This window comes from Leopardus geoffroyi, chromosome E1 (assembly GCF_018350155.1).
Source record: "Leopardus geoffroyi isolate Oge1 chromosome E1, O.geoffroyi_Oge1_pat1.0, whole genome shotgun sequence".
In the NCBI taxonomy this organism is placed as follows: domain Eukaryota; kingdom Metazoa; phylum Chordata; class Mammalia; order Carnivora; family Felidae; genus Leopardus; species Leopardus geoffroyi.
Window position 1 is genome coordinate 43,795,464 of NC_059330.1, and position 14,948 is coordinate 43,810,411.

Genomic DNA, 14,948 nt, shown 5'->3' on the forward strand with positions numbered 1-14,948 from the left:
CTATAAAGAGAGAACTGGCAATATAGAATGATGATAGCCAGATTCCCCTTCAATTTCCAATGCAAAACACACTCTATACTGAGTTAAAATATCAATAAAAATAATATTTGGTGATGAATTGAATCAGGGAAGTGGAAGTGGTGGAGCTAGGGCCATAAGGAAAAAAAAAGACCAAGAATGACTCCTAACTTTTCAGCCTAAACAACTGAATGCTAAGCTCAATAGAAAGGGAAATCACCAGATGCCAGAAGTGAGGAAGAATTATTGTGTGTGTGTGCCTGAGCTGACGCCATGGCAGTCAGATGGTATAATGCATAAGTAGAGAACATAAGCTCTGAGTTGCTTTTTTTTTTTTAATTAATTCATTTATTTTGAGTGAGAGAGAGAGAGAGAGAGCATGCGGAAGGGGCAGAGAGAGGGAATCCCAAGCAGGCTTCTCACCGTTGCATGGAGCCTGATGCAGGGCTTGAGCTCACAAACTGTGAAATCATGACCTGAGCTGAGATCAACAGTCAGATGCTTAACTGACTGAGCCACCCAGGCGCCCCATGAGTTGCCTTTTTTTTTTTTTTTTTGAGAGAGAGAGACAGAGTGTGTGCATATGGGAGAGGGGCAGAGAGAGAGAGAGAGACAGAATGCTTTTTTTTTTTTAAATATAACTTATTGTCAAGTTAGCTAACATACAGTGTGCTCTTGGCTTTAAGAGTAGATTCCCATGATTCATCGCTTACATACAACACCCAGTACTCATCCCAACAAGTACCCTCCTCAATGCCCATCACCCATTTACCCCTCCCCCACAGACTCCCCATCAATCCTCAGTCTGTTCTCTGTATTCAGGAGTCTCTTATGGTTTGCCTTCCTCCCTCTTTGTTTGAAACTATTTTTTCCTCTTCCCTTCCCTCATGGTCTTCAGTTAAGTTTCTCAAATTCTACATATGAGTGAAAACATGATATCTCTCTTGCTCTGACTTATTTCACTTAACATAATACCCTCCAGTTCCATCCATGTTGTTGCAAATGGCAAGATTTCATTCTTTCTCATTGCCGGTAGTATTCTGGTGTGTGTGTGTGTGTGTGTGTGTGTGTGTGTGTGTGTGTGTGTGTATCACATCTTTTTTATCCATTCATCAGTGGATGGACATTGGCTCTTTCCATAATGTGGCTATTGTTGATAGTGCTATTATAAACATTGGGGTACATGTGCCCCTATGAATCAGCACTCCTGTATCCTTTGGATAAATTCCTAGTAGTGCTATTGCTGGGTTGTAAGGTAATTCTATTTTTAATTTCTTGAGGAACCTCTACACTGTTTTCCAGAGAGGCTGCACCAGTTTGCACTCCCACCAAAAGTGCAAGAGGGCTCCCATTTCTCCACATCCTCACCCACATCTGTTGTTTCCTGAGTTGTTAATTTTAGCCACTCTGACCTGTGTGAGGTGGTATCTCAGTGTGGTTTTGATTTGTATTTCCCTAATGATGAGCAATGTTGAGCATCTTTTCATGTGTCTGCTGGCCATCTGGATGTCTTCTTTGGAAAAGTGTCTGCTCATGTCATCTGTCCATTTCTTCACTGGTTTGTTTGTCGGGTGTTGAGCTTGGTAAGTTCTTTATAGATTTTGGATACTAACCCTTTATCTGATATGTCATTTGTAAATATCTTCTTCCATTCAATCAGTTGCCTTTTAGTTTTGTTGATTGTTTCCTTTGCTGTGCAGAAACTTTTTATCTTGATGAGGTCCCAATAGTTCATTTTTGCTTTTATCTCCCTTGCCTTCAGAGATGTATCAAGTAAGAAGTTGCTGTGGCTGAGGTCAAAGAGGTTGTTGACTGTTTTCCCCTCTAGGGTTTTGATGGTTTCCTGTCTCACATTTAGGCCCTTCGTCCACTTTGAGTTTATTTTTGTGTATGGTGTGAGAGAGTGGTCCAGTTTCATTCTTCTGCATGTTACTGTACAGTTCTTCCAGCACCATTTGCTAAAGAGACTTTCTTTTTCTCCTTGGATACTCTTCCCTGCTTCATCAAAGATTAGTTGGCCATACATTTGTGGGTCCAATTCTGGGTTCTGTATTCTATTCCACTGGTCTATGTGCCTATTTTTGTGCCAATACCATACTGTCTTGATGATTACAGCTTTGTAGTAGAGGCTGAAGTCTGGGATTGTGATGCTTCCTACTTTGGTTTTCCTGTTCAACATTATTTTGGCTATTTGGGGTCTTGTGTGGTTCCCTACAAATTGAAAGATTGTTTGTTCTAGCTCTGAGAAGAATGCTGGTGCAATTTTGAGTGGGATTACACTGAATGTGTAGATTGCTTTGGGTACTATCCACATTTTAACAATATTTTTTCTTCCAATCCATGAGCCTGGAATGCCTTTCCATTTCTTTGTGTCTTCTTCAATTTCTTTCATAAGTTTTCTACAGTTTTCAGCATACAGATCTTTTACCTCTTTGGTTAAACTTATTCCTAGGTATTTTATGGTTCTTGATACAATTGTAAATGGGATCGATTCTTTGATTTCTCTTACTATTGCTTCATTCTTGGTGTATAGAAATGCAACCAATTTCCGTACATTGGTTTTATATCCTGCGACTTTGCTGAATTCATGTATCAGTTCTAGAAGTTTTTTGGTGGAGTCTTTTGAGTTTTCCATGTAGAGTATCATGTCATCTGCAAAAAATGAAAGTTTGACTCTTTGCCAATTTGGATGCCTTTTATTTCCTTTTGTTGTCTGATTGCTGAGGCTAGGACTTCCAACACTATATTAAACAACAGTGGTGAGAGTAGACATCCCTGTTGTATTCCTGATCTCAGGGGGTAAACTCTCAGTTTTTCCCCATTGAGGATGATATTAGCTTGGACTTTTCATATGTAGATTTGATGATGTTAAGATATGTTCCTTCTATCCCAACTTTCTGGAGGGTTTTTACTAATGATGCTGTATTTTGTCAGATGCTTTTTCTGCATCTATTGACAGGATCATATTGTTCTTATCCTTTCTTCTATTGATGCGATATACCACATTGATTGATTTGCAAATACTGAACCAGTCCTGCAGCCCAGGAATGAATCCCACTTGATCATGGTTAATAATTCTTTTAATATACTGTTGAATTCAATTTGCTAGTATCTTGTTGAGAATTTCTGCATCCATGTTCATCGGGGATATTGGCCTGTAATTCTCCTTTTTAGTGGGGTCTCTGTCTGGTTTGGGAATCAAGGTAATGCTGGCTACATAGAATTAGTCCAGAAGCCTTCCTTCCATTTCTATTGTTTGGAACAGCTTGAGAAGAATAGATACTAACTCTGCTTTAAATGTCTGGTAAGAGTCCCTTGGGTAGCCATCTGGCGCATTTGTTGGGACTCATTTGTTGGGATATTTTTGATAACTGATTCAATTTCTTCACTGGTTGTGGGTCTCTTCAAATTTTCTATTTCTTCCAGTTTGAGTTTTGGTAGTGTGTGGGTGTCTAGGAATTTGTCCAATTTCTTACAGATTGTCCAGTTTGTTGGCATATAATTTTTCACAGTATTCTCTAATAACTGTTTGTATTTCTGTGGTGTTGGTTGTGATCTCTCCTCTTTCATCTGTGATTTTGTCTATTTGGGTTCTCTTTTCTTTTTGAGAAGTCTGGCTAGGGTTTTATCAATTTTGTTTATTGTTTCCAAAAACCACCTCTTAGATTAATTGATCTGTTCTACTGTGTTTTTTGTTTTTGGGGGTTTTTTTGGATTCCATATTGTTTAGTTCTGCTCTAATCTTTATTATTTCTCTTCTTCTGCTGGCTTTGGGGTTTCTTTGCTGCTCTGCTTCTAGTTCCTTTAGGTGTGAGGGTAGATTCTGTATTTGGGATTTTTCTTGTTTCTTGAGATAGGCCTGGATTGCAGTGTATTTTCCTCTTAGGACTGCCTTTGCTGCATCCCAAAGGGTTGGGAATGTTATATTTTCATTTTCATTTGCTTCCATATATTTTTAAATTTCTTCTTTAACTGCCTAATTGAACCACTGATTCTTTAGTAGGATGTTCTTTAACCTCCATGCATTAGGAGGCTTTCTAAATTTTGTCTTGTGGTTGATTTCAAGTTTCATAGCATTGTGCTCTGAAAATATGCATGGTATGATCTCAATCCTTTTATATTTATTTAGGGCTGCTTTGTGACCCAGTATGTGATCTATTTTGGAGAATGTTCCATGTGCACTCGAAAAGAATGTGTATTCTGCTGCTTTTGGATAAAAAGTTCTGAATATATTTGTCAAGTCCATCTGGTCCAGTGTATCATTCAAGACCGTTGTTTCTTTATTAATTTTCTACCTAGGTCATCTCTCTATTACTGTAAGTGGAGTATTAAAGTCATCTACAGGGAAGATGGCGGTGTAGGAGGACGCTGGGCTCACCGTGTCCTGCTGATCACTTAGATTCCACCCACACCTGCCTAAATAACCCAGAAAACCGCCAGGAGACTAGCAGCCAAGCACAGACGAGAGGCCCACGGAAGAGGGTAGGAAGGGCGGAGAGGCGGTGCATGCTACGGACTGGCAGGAGGGAGTCAGGGCAGAGGGGAAGCCCGCCGGGCAAGCAGAGCCCCCTAGTCTGGCTTGCAAAAGCGGAGGGGCTGGACGGAGTGTGTTCGGACAGCAAGCGGGACTTAACATGTGGAAGGTTATAAGTTAACAGCTCTGCTCAGAGAGCGGGAAGGCTGGAGGACAACAGGAGGGAGAGTTGTTGAGCCCCGGACGACAAAGCTCAAATTGGTGGGGAACAAAGGCGCTCACCAGCGCCATCTCCCTCGCCCATCACCCAGCCAAAATCCCAAAGGGAACCGGTTCCTGCCAGGGAACTTGCTTGCACCGCCCAAACATCCAACGTTGTGCTTCTGTGGATCCATCCCACTGGCGGCGGGTCTGACTCCCTCCCGCTGCCACAGGGCCCCTCCCGAAGCTGATCACGGAAGGATAAGTGAGCTGAGACTGCCCCTCCCGTCCCTGTGCACCTTGCCGATCTACCACAGCTAATACGCCAGATCCCCAGCACCATAAGCCTGGCAGTGTGCAAGTAGCCCAGATGGGCCACGCCACACCACCCCACAGTGAATCCCACCCCTGAGAGAGGGGAAGAGAAGGTACACACCAGTCTGACTGTGGCCCCAGCGGTGGGTTGGGGGCAGACATCAGGTCTGACTGCAGCCCCATCCACCAACGCAAGTTATTAAAGACAGCACATGAGAAGTGCCCCACAGTTCTGCACCACTCCAGGGACTATCCAAAATGACCAAAAGGAAGAATTCCCCTCAAAAGAATCTCCAGGAAATAACAACAGCTAATGAACTGATCAAAAAGGACTTAAACAATATAACAGAAAGTAAATATAGAATAATACTCATAAAATTAATCGTTGGGCTTGAAAACAGTAGAGAGGACAGCAGAGAATCTCTTGCTACAGAGATCAAGGGACTAAGGAACAGCCAGGAGGAGCTAAAAAATGCTATAAATGAGCTGCAAAATAAAACAACCACGGCTCGGATTGAAGAGGCAAGGAGAGAAGAATAGGTGAACTAGAAGATAAAATTATGGAAAAAGAGGAAGCTGAGAAAAAGATAAAAAAAAATCCAGGAGTATGAGGGGAAAATTAGAGAACTAAGTGATGCACTAAAGAGAAATAATCTATGCATAATTGGTATTCCAGAGGAGGAAGAGAGAGGGAAAGGTGCTGAAGGTGTACTTGAAGAAATCATAGCTGAGAACTTCCCTGATCTGGGGAAGGAAAAAGGCATTGAAATCCAAGAGGCACAGAGAACTCCCTTCAGACGTAACTTGAATCGATCTTCTGCAAGACATATCATAGTGAAACTGGCAAAATACAAGGATAAAGAGAAAATTCTGAAAGCAGCAAGGGGTAAACATGCCCTCACATATAAAGGGAGACCTATAAGACTCGTGACTGATCTCTCTTTTGAAACTTGGCAGGCCAGAAAGAATTGACACGAGATCTTCAGTGTGCTAAACAGAAAAAATATGCAGCCGAGAATCCTTTATCCAGCAAGTCTGTCATTTAGAATAGAAGGAGAGATAAAGGTCTTCCCAAACAAACAAAAACTGAAGGAATTTGTCACCACTAAACCAGCCCTACAAGAGATCTTAAGGGGGATCCTGTGAGACAAAGTACCAGAGACATCGCTACAAACATGAAACCTACAGACATCACAATGACTCTAAACCCATATCTTTCTATAATAACACTGAATGTAAATGGATTAAATGCGCCAACCAAAAGACATAGGGTATCAGAATGGATAAAAAAGCAAGACCCATCTATTTGCTGTCTACAAGAGACTCATTTTAGACCTGAGGACACCTTCAGATTGAGAGTGAGTGGATGGAGAACTATTTATCATGCCACTGGAAGTCAAAAGAAAGCTGGAATAGCCATACTTATATCAGACAAACTAAACTTTAAATTAAAGGCTGTAACAAGAGATGAAGAAGGGCATGATATAATAATTACAGGGTCTATCCATCAGGAAGAGCTAACAATTATAAATGTCTATGCGCCGAATACCGGAGCCCCCAAATATATAAAACAATTACTCATAAACATAAGCAACCTTATTGATAAGAATGTGGTAATTGCAGGGGACTTTAACACCCCACTTACAGAAATGGATAGATCATCTAGACACACGATCAATAAAGAAACAAGGGCCCTGAATGAGACATTGGATCAGATGGACTTGACAGATATATATAGAACTCTGCATCCCAAAGCAACAGAATATACTTTCTTCTCGAGTGCACATGGAACATTCTCCAAGATAGATCATATATTGGGTCACAAAACAGCCCTTCATAGGTATATAAGAATTGAAATCATACCATGCATACTTTCAGACCACAATGCTATGAAGCTTGAAATCAACCACAGGAAAAAGTCTGGAAAACCTCCAAAAGCATGGAGGTTAAAGAACACCCTACTAACGAATGAGTGGGTCAACCAGGCAATTAGAGAAGAAATTAAAAAATATATGGAAACAAACGAAAATGAAAATACAACAATCCAAAGCTTTGGGATGCAGCGAAGGCAGTCCTGAGAGGAAAATACATTGCAATCCAGGCCTATCTCAAGAAACAAGAAAAATCCCAAACACAAAATCTAACAGCACACCTAAAGAAAATAGAAGCATAACAGCAAAGGCAACCTAAACCCAGCAGAAGAAGAGAAATAATAAAGATCAAAGCAGAAATAAACAATATAGAATCTAAAAAACTATAGAGCAGATCAATGAAACCAAGAGTTGGTTTTTTGAAAAAATAAACAAAATTGACAAACCTCTAGCCAGGCTTCTCAAAAAGAAAAGGGAGATGACCCAAATAGATAAAATCATGAATGAAAATGGGATTATTACAACCAATCCCTCAGAGATACAAACAATTATCAGGGAATACTATGAAAAATTATATGCCAACAAACTGGACAACCTGGAAGAAATGGACAAATTCCTAAACACCCACACACTTCCAAAACTCAATCAGGAGGAAATAGAAAGCTTGAACAGACCCATAACCAGCGACGACATTGAATCGGTTATCAAAAATCTCCCAACAAATAAGAGTCCAGGACCAGATGGCTTCCCAGGGGAGTTCTGCCAGACGTTTAAAGCAGAGATAATACCTATCTTTCTCAAGCTATTCCAAGAAATAGAAGGGGAAGGAAAACGTCCAGACTCATTCTATGAAGCCAGTATTACTTTGATTCCTAAACCAGACACAGACTCAGTAATAAAAGAGAACTATACGCCAATATCCCTGATGAATATGGATGCAAAAATTCTCAATAAGATACTAGCAAATCGAATTCAACAGCTTCTAAAAAGAATTATTCACCATGATCAAGTGGGATTCATTCCTGGGATGCAGGGCTGGTTCAACATTCGCAAATCAATCAATGTGATACATCACATTAATAAAAGAAAAGATAAGAACCATATGATCCTGTCAATTGGTGCAGAAAAGGCATTTGACAAAATTCAGCATCCTTTCCTAATAAAAACCCTCGAGAAAGTCGGGATAGAAGGAACATACTTAAACATCATAAAAGCCATTTATGAAAAGCCCACAGCTAATATCATCCTCAATGGGGAAAAACTGAGAGCTTTTTCCCTGAGATCAGGAACACGACAGGGATGTCCACTCTCACTGCTGTTGTTTAACACAGTGTTGGAAGTTCTAGCATCAGCAATCAGACAACAAAAGGAAATCAAAGGCATCAAAATTGGCAAAGATGAAGTAAAGCTTTTACTTTTTGCAGAAGACATGTTATTATACGTGGAAAATCCAACAGACTCCACCAAAAGTCTGCTAAAACTGATACATGATTTCAGCAAAGTTTCAGGATACAAAATCAATGTACAGAAATCAGTCGCATTCAACAGTTGCATTCATCAGTTGACAAATAAAGAAACTGATCCCATTCACAATTGCACCAAGAAGCATAAAATACCTAGGGATAAATCTAACCAAAGATGTAAAAGATCTGTATGCTGAAAACTATAGAAAGCTTATGAAGGAAATTGAAGAAGATATAAAGAAATGGAAAAACATTCTGTGCTCATGGATTGGAAGAATAAATATTGTCAAAATGTCAATACTACCCAGAGCTATCTACACATTCAATGCAATCCCAATCAAAATTCCACCAGCAAACTTCTCGAAGCTAGAACAAGCAATCCTAAAATTCATATGGAACCACAAAAGGCCCAAATAGCCAAAGTAATCTTGAAGAAGAAGACCAAAGCAGGAGGCGTCACAATCCCAGACTTTAGCCTCTATTACAAAGCTATAATCATCAAGACAGCATGGTATTGGCACAAAAACAGACACATAGACCAATGGAATAGAATAGAAACCCCAGAACTAGACCCACAAACGTATGGCCAACTCATCTTTGACAAAGCAGGAAAGAACATCCAATGGAAAAAAAGACAGTCTCTTTAACAAATGGTGCTGGGAGAACTGGACAGCAACATGCAGAAGGTTGAAACTAGACCACTTTCTCACACCATTCACAAAAATAAACTCAAAATGGATAAAGGACCTGAATGTGAGACAGGAAACCATCAAAACCCTAGAGGAGAAAGCAGGAAAAGACCTCTCTGACCTCAGTCGTAGCAATCTCCTACTTGACACATCCCCAAAGGCAAGGGAATTAAAAGCAAAAATGAACTACTGGGACCTTATGAAGACAAAAAGCTTCTGCACAGCAAAGGAAACAACCAACAAAACTAAAAGGCAACCAACAGAATGGGAAAATATATTTGCAAATGACATATCGGACAAAGGACTAGTATCCAAAATCTATAAAGAACTCACCAAACTCCACACCCGAAAAACAAATAACCCAGTGAAGAAATGGGCAGAAAACATGAATAGACACTTCTCTAAAGAAGACATCCGGATGGCCAACAGGCATATGAAAAGATGCTCAACATCGCTCCTCATCAGGGAAATACAAATCAAAACCACACTCAGATATCACCTCACACCAGTCAGAGTGGCTAAAATGAACAAATCATGACACTGTAGATGCTGGAGAGGATGTGGAGAAACGGGAACCCTCTTGCACTGTTGGTGGGAATGCAAATTGGTGCAGCCGCTCTGGAAAGCAGTGTGGAGGTTCCTCAGAAAATTAAAAATAGACCTACCCTATGACCCAGCCATAGCACTGCTAGGAATTTACCCAAGGGATACAGGAGTGCTGATGCATAGGGGCACTTGTACCCCAATGTTTATAGCAGCACTCTCAACAATAGCCAAATTATGAAAAGAGCCTAAATGTCCATCAACTGATGAATGGATAAAGAAATTGTGGTTTATATACATAATGGAATACTACGTGACAATGAGAAAGAATGAAATATGGCCCTTTGTAGCAACATGGATGGAACTGGAGAGTGTGATGCTAAGTGAAATAAGCCATACAGAGAAAGACAGATACCATATGGTTTTACTCTTACGTGGATCCTAAGAAACTTAACAGAAACCCATGGGGGAGGGGAAGGAGAAAAAAAAAAAAGAGGTTAGAGTGGGAGAGAGCCAAAGCATAAGAGACTCTTAAAAACTGAGACCAAACTGAGGGTTGATGGGGGGTGGGAAGGAGGGGAAGGTGGGTGGTGGGTATTGAGGAGGGCACCTTTTGGGATAAGCACTGGGTGTTGTATGGAAACCAATTTGACAATAAATTTCATATATTGAAAAAAAAATAAAGTCATCTACAATTACCATATTATTATCAGTAAGATTGCTTATTTTTGTGATTAATTTATAAATTTGGGTTTCCAAGTTGGGGGCATAAACATTTACGATTGTTATCTCTTCTTGACGGATAGGCCCCTTAATTATGACAATAATGCCCTTCTTCATCATTTGCTACCGTCTTTACTTTAAAATCTAGTTTGTCTGATATAAGTATGGCTATTCCAGCTTTCTTTTGACTTCCAGTATCATGATATATGGTTCTCCATCCCCTCACTTCCAATTTTCAGGTGTCCTCAGGTCTAAAATGAGTCTCTTGTAGACAGCATATAGATGGAACTTGGTTTTTTATCCATTTTGATACCCCATGCCTTTTGATTGGGGCATTTAGCCCATTTACATTCAGAGTTATGACTGAAAGATATGGACTTAGTGTCACTGTGTTATCTGTAGGTTTCATGATTGTGGCAATGTCTCTGGTCCTTTGTAGTCTTACAGCATTCCACTCACAGAGTGCCTGCAGGGTTGGTTTAGTGGTCATGAATTCCTTCAGTTTTTGTTTGTCTGGAAAAGCCTTGATCTCTCCTTTCATTCTGAATGACAGCCTTGATGGATAAAGGATTCCTGGCTGCATATTTTTCCTATCCAGCACATTGAATATTTCCAGCTACTCCCTTCTGGCCTGCCAAGTTTCAGTGGATAGGTCTGCTACTACCCTTATGTGTCTGCCCTTGTAGGTTAAGGCCTGTTTGTCCCTAGCTGCTTTCAGAATTCTCTCTTTATCTTTGTATTTTGCCAATTTCACTATGATATGCCTTGGGGCTGACCTGTTTCTGTTAATTCTGAAGGGAGTTCTCTGTGCCTCCTGGACTTGGATGTCTGCTTCCTTCCCCAGATTAGGGAAGCTCTCAACTATAATTTGGTCAAATAAACCTTCTGCCCCTTTCTCTTTCTTCTCCTTCTGGAACTCCTATGATACAGATATTATTATATCTCATTGAATCACTTAGGTCTCTAATTCTCCCCTCATAGTCTAATATTTTCTTCTCTCTCTCTTTTTCAGCTTCATCATTTTCCATAATGTTATCTTCTATTTCACTTATTCTTCCCTCTGCTCCTTCATCCTTGCTGTCTAGTTTATTTTGCATCTCATTTACTGCATTTAATTCATCATGACTATCTCTTGTGTCCTTGATCTCTGCAGCAATAGATTCTCTGCTGTCTTCTATAGTTTTTTCAAGCCCAGCTCTTAGTCTTATGACGATTATTCCAAATTCTTGTTTAGATATATTGTTTATATCTGTTTTGAGCAATTTTTCTGGCTGTCATTTCTTCCTAGAATTTTTGAGAATTCTTCTGTCTAGTCATTTTGTCTAGTTTTCTGTCTTTTATGTGTTTTAATAGTTTGTTATGTGTCCTGCCCCTGTGAGTACTACTATGTTAAAAAGGGGTCATATACTATCCAGGGCCTGACCCTTCAGGAGGTGTTTTTGGAGTGTGTCGCATGCTCTCTGTTGTTGTGACTCTGGTTGCTTTATACCCCTACTCACACTGGTGGTTTGGACCTTCCACCAGGCGTGCTTTGATTTGTTCATTGAAGTAACCCTGGAAAAAATTAAAAAGGGAAAGGGGTGGAAGAAGCCTTATCCCATAGAAAGAGGGAAATGACAGAGGCAGGGAAAGAGAAAAAAAAATTGAGCAGGCAAAGAATCAGAGAAACTATACGGCTTAATCTAGAGAGAGAGAGAAAAATAAAGGAGGAGGAGATACAGAAGAGGTGTAAAATGCATAGATTAAAAATGCCTGCTTAAACAAATTAACAACCAGAATAGAGAAGGGAAGCAAGAAGAAGAAGGAGAAAAGACAAGAAAAGAAAATATGTATTACCAAAAATCAAATCAGAAAATGAAAAACTGCCAGACCGTTGTCCGAAGGTGCCCTGGAGCCAGTGGTTGTGCTGGTCTGGAGGAGGGACCCTCTGGTTGGGTAAGGGTCAATTCTCCCTCCAGCAGATATGCAGTTGCCAGGCATGGTGAGGCAGGGTTTGGTGTAAGCAGTCCAACCTCCACTGGGGGCCTGCTGTCCTGTTCCCTGAAGCCCCACCACGCTGGTGATTGGAGGAAAATGGCATCATCGCAGTTTCTCCTCCCTAGACCAAACCACGCTGTTCAGGCAGCCCTCACAGCACAGCACAGGCACAATCTGGTCAGTTTGTCCCGCTCCACAGTCTCCTGCACCTCCCAGGCACTCAGCTGGGATTCAAACCCCAACGTCTTAAAGGATCTCACTCCACACACCCGGTTCTGGGGTGGCACCACTCTGCCAAGCTGACAAAGGGCCTCTCAAGATAGAATCTTAAGCAGGATCCATGCCCAGCACAGAGCCTGATGTGGGGCTCCATCTCACAATGCTGCGGTCATGACCTGAACTAAAATCAAGAGTCGGACACTCAACTGACTGAACCAACCAGGCACCACTCTACCCGAGTTCTAATCTTAATTCTACCACATACTAGCTACGTGACTTCTTTAACCTCTGTGCTGTGGTTTTCCCATCCATAAAATAAAAATAATAGAGTTGATGTGAGAATTAAATGAGTTAATAAATAAAAATTATTTAGAACAGTACTGGCACATAGTAAACCCTCAATAAATGTGAGTAATATAAGTATTATTGTTATTACTTGGTACAGACAAGTCTAGAATTATAATTGAGATGCCTAGTTAACAGCAGGGACTGGGTGGCTCAGTCAGTCAAGCGTCGACTTCAACTCAGGTCACGATCTCTCAGTTTGTGAGTTCGAGTCCCCCATTGGGCTCTGTGCTGACAGCTCAGAACCTGGAGCCTGTTTCAGATTCTGTGTCTCCTTCTCTCTCTGCCTATCCGCTGCTCGCACTTTGTCTCTTGTTCTCTCAAAAATAAACAAACATTAAAAAAAAATTTTAATACAAAACAAACAAAAAAAAGACAGGGCCCAGCTTTGCACAGTGGCAGTATCATAGCCAATGAGGTTTATCCGAGGCGCGATTATTGCTAATTGAAAACTTTTCCCAAAAAAGACAGGGCCCTGGAAAATCTTTCCATCTGAAAATTATTAATAAAAACACTTCAGTCACCTTTTTAGGAATTCAAGAAGAAAGCCTGGGGGCGCCTGGGTGGTGCAGTCGGTTAAGCGTCCGACTTCAGCCAGGTCACGATCTTGCGTTCCGTGAGTTCAAGCCCCGCGTCGGGCTCTGGGCTGATGGCTCAGAGCCTGGAGCCTGTTTCTGATTCTGTGTCTACCTCTCTCTCTGCCCCTCCCCCGTTCATGCTCTGTCTCTCTTTGTCCCAAAAATAAATAAACATTGAAAAAAAAAATTAAAAAAAAAAAAAAAAAAAAGAAGAAAGCCTGTTCTCTGCCAGAGGTATGGATAGAAGGAATAAAATCTCCAATGATAACCTAAATCCCAAGGCCATCATGTGTGAGTGTCAGGTTCCAAATCAATTTATACAATACATAAATCTCAAAGAATTAATATAAAACTGTCACCAGCTAATATCTTTATGGAAAAAAATTAAATTGGATCCCAATTTCACTCTAAACATAAAAATCAATTTCAGGTGAATTAAAGACTTAACTATGAAAAAGAAAAACTTAAAAACTTTTAGGAGAAAATACTGGGAAATATCTTAACGTCCTCAAAATAGTGACAGGCTTCTATTTTCCTTTTAAAGGCTAAGTTATCTGCTAAATGTGAGAAGGGCTAAGGTTGGAGTAGGAATGGAAGTGTGAGAGAATGGAGATTGTTAATTAGTTATTTCAGAGAGTAAAAGAATAAACTAACTGGGAGAGGGCGGGAATCACATAATTCCTAGGTAGTGCTGAGGGCCACCAGACACTGATGGTCAAGATTTCAAAGTGTTCAATCTGCTGAGCTATATAATTTTCTCTAGAAATGATGTCAGCCACGAGGAGAAGCCAGGGTTGGGAGTTTTGTCAGACAGGTGCAACCAAAGGGCAATTTAGGGTACTGAAGACTTTAGGGTATTCGAGGTACACAGACCAGAGATTTTCAAGTGGATAAGGAAGAAAAGTGAAAACAGGGAGACTGGTGGGTAAGGATGAAGTTGAGGGATAAATGGATGGAAGGTCCCAATGAGGCATACAGAACCAACAAGCTGTCTGGTGAAGAAATGAGCAGCCAGAGGAAGAAAAAAGGAAAGCAGTGAATATAAATGTGCAATATTTAACAACAAGAAAGGAAATTTAACTATAGATACGAGTAAGATAATATACTATACAACTCTGTGCTAATAAAACTTTTTAACTCAGAGTGCCTGGGTGGATCAGTTGGTTAAGCATCCTACTTCAGCTTGGGTCATGACCTCGCTGTTTGTGAGTTCGAGCCCCACGTCGGGCTCTGTGCTGACAGCTCAGAGCCTAGAGTCTGCTTAGATCCTGTGTTTCTGTCTCTTTCTGCCCCTCCCCGGCTCGTGCTCTATCTCTCTCTGTCTCTCAAAAATAATAAAAATGTTTAAAAACAAAAACAAAAACTTTTTATTTCCATGAAACTAAAATTCCTAGGATAAATGAAGTGACTAACAATGCAAATAATCTCTTCATCCAATTAATCTATTATGTTCCACCTTGTATAGAAAGCAAATTAAATTGATTTCTAGTGTAAGGTAAAATAACTGTTACTTAAAATGCACTATTACCCAA

At 40.4% G+C, this 14,948-nt stretch overlaps 1 protein-coding gene and 1 pseudogene across 1 annotated transcript in view; one reads left to right on the plus strand and one right to left on the minus strand.

The window, feature by feature from the left end:
- Nucleotides 1-14,948, minus strand: part of EFCAB13 (EF-hand calcium binding domain 13) — a 132,744-nt gene that overhangs the window by 43,720 nt on the left and 74,076 nt on the right. The window lies entirely within an intron of this gene.
- Nucleotides 13,223-13,349, plus strand: LOC123604788 (annotated as a pseudogene).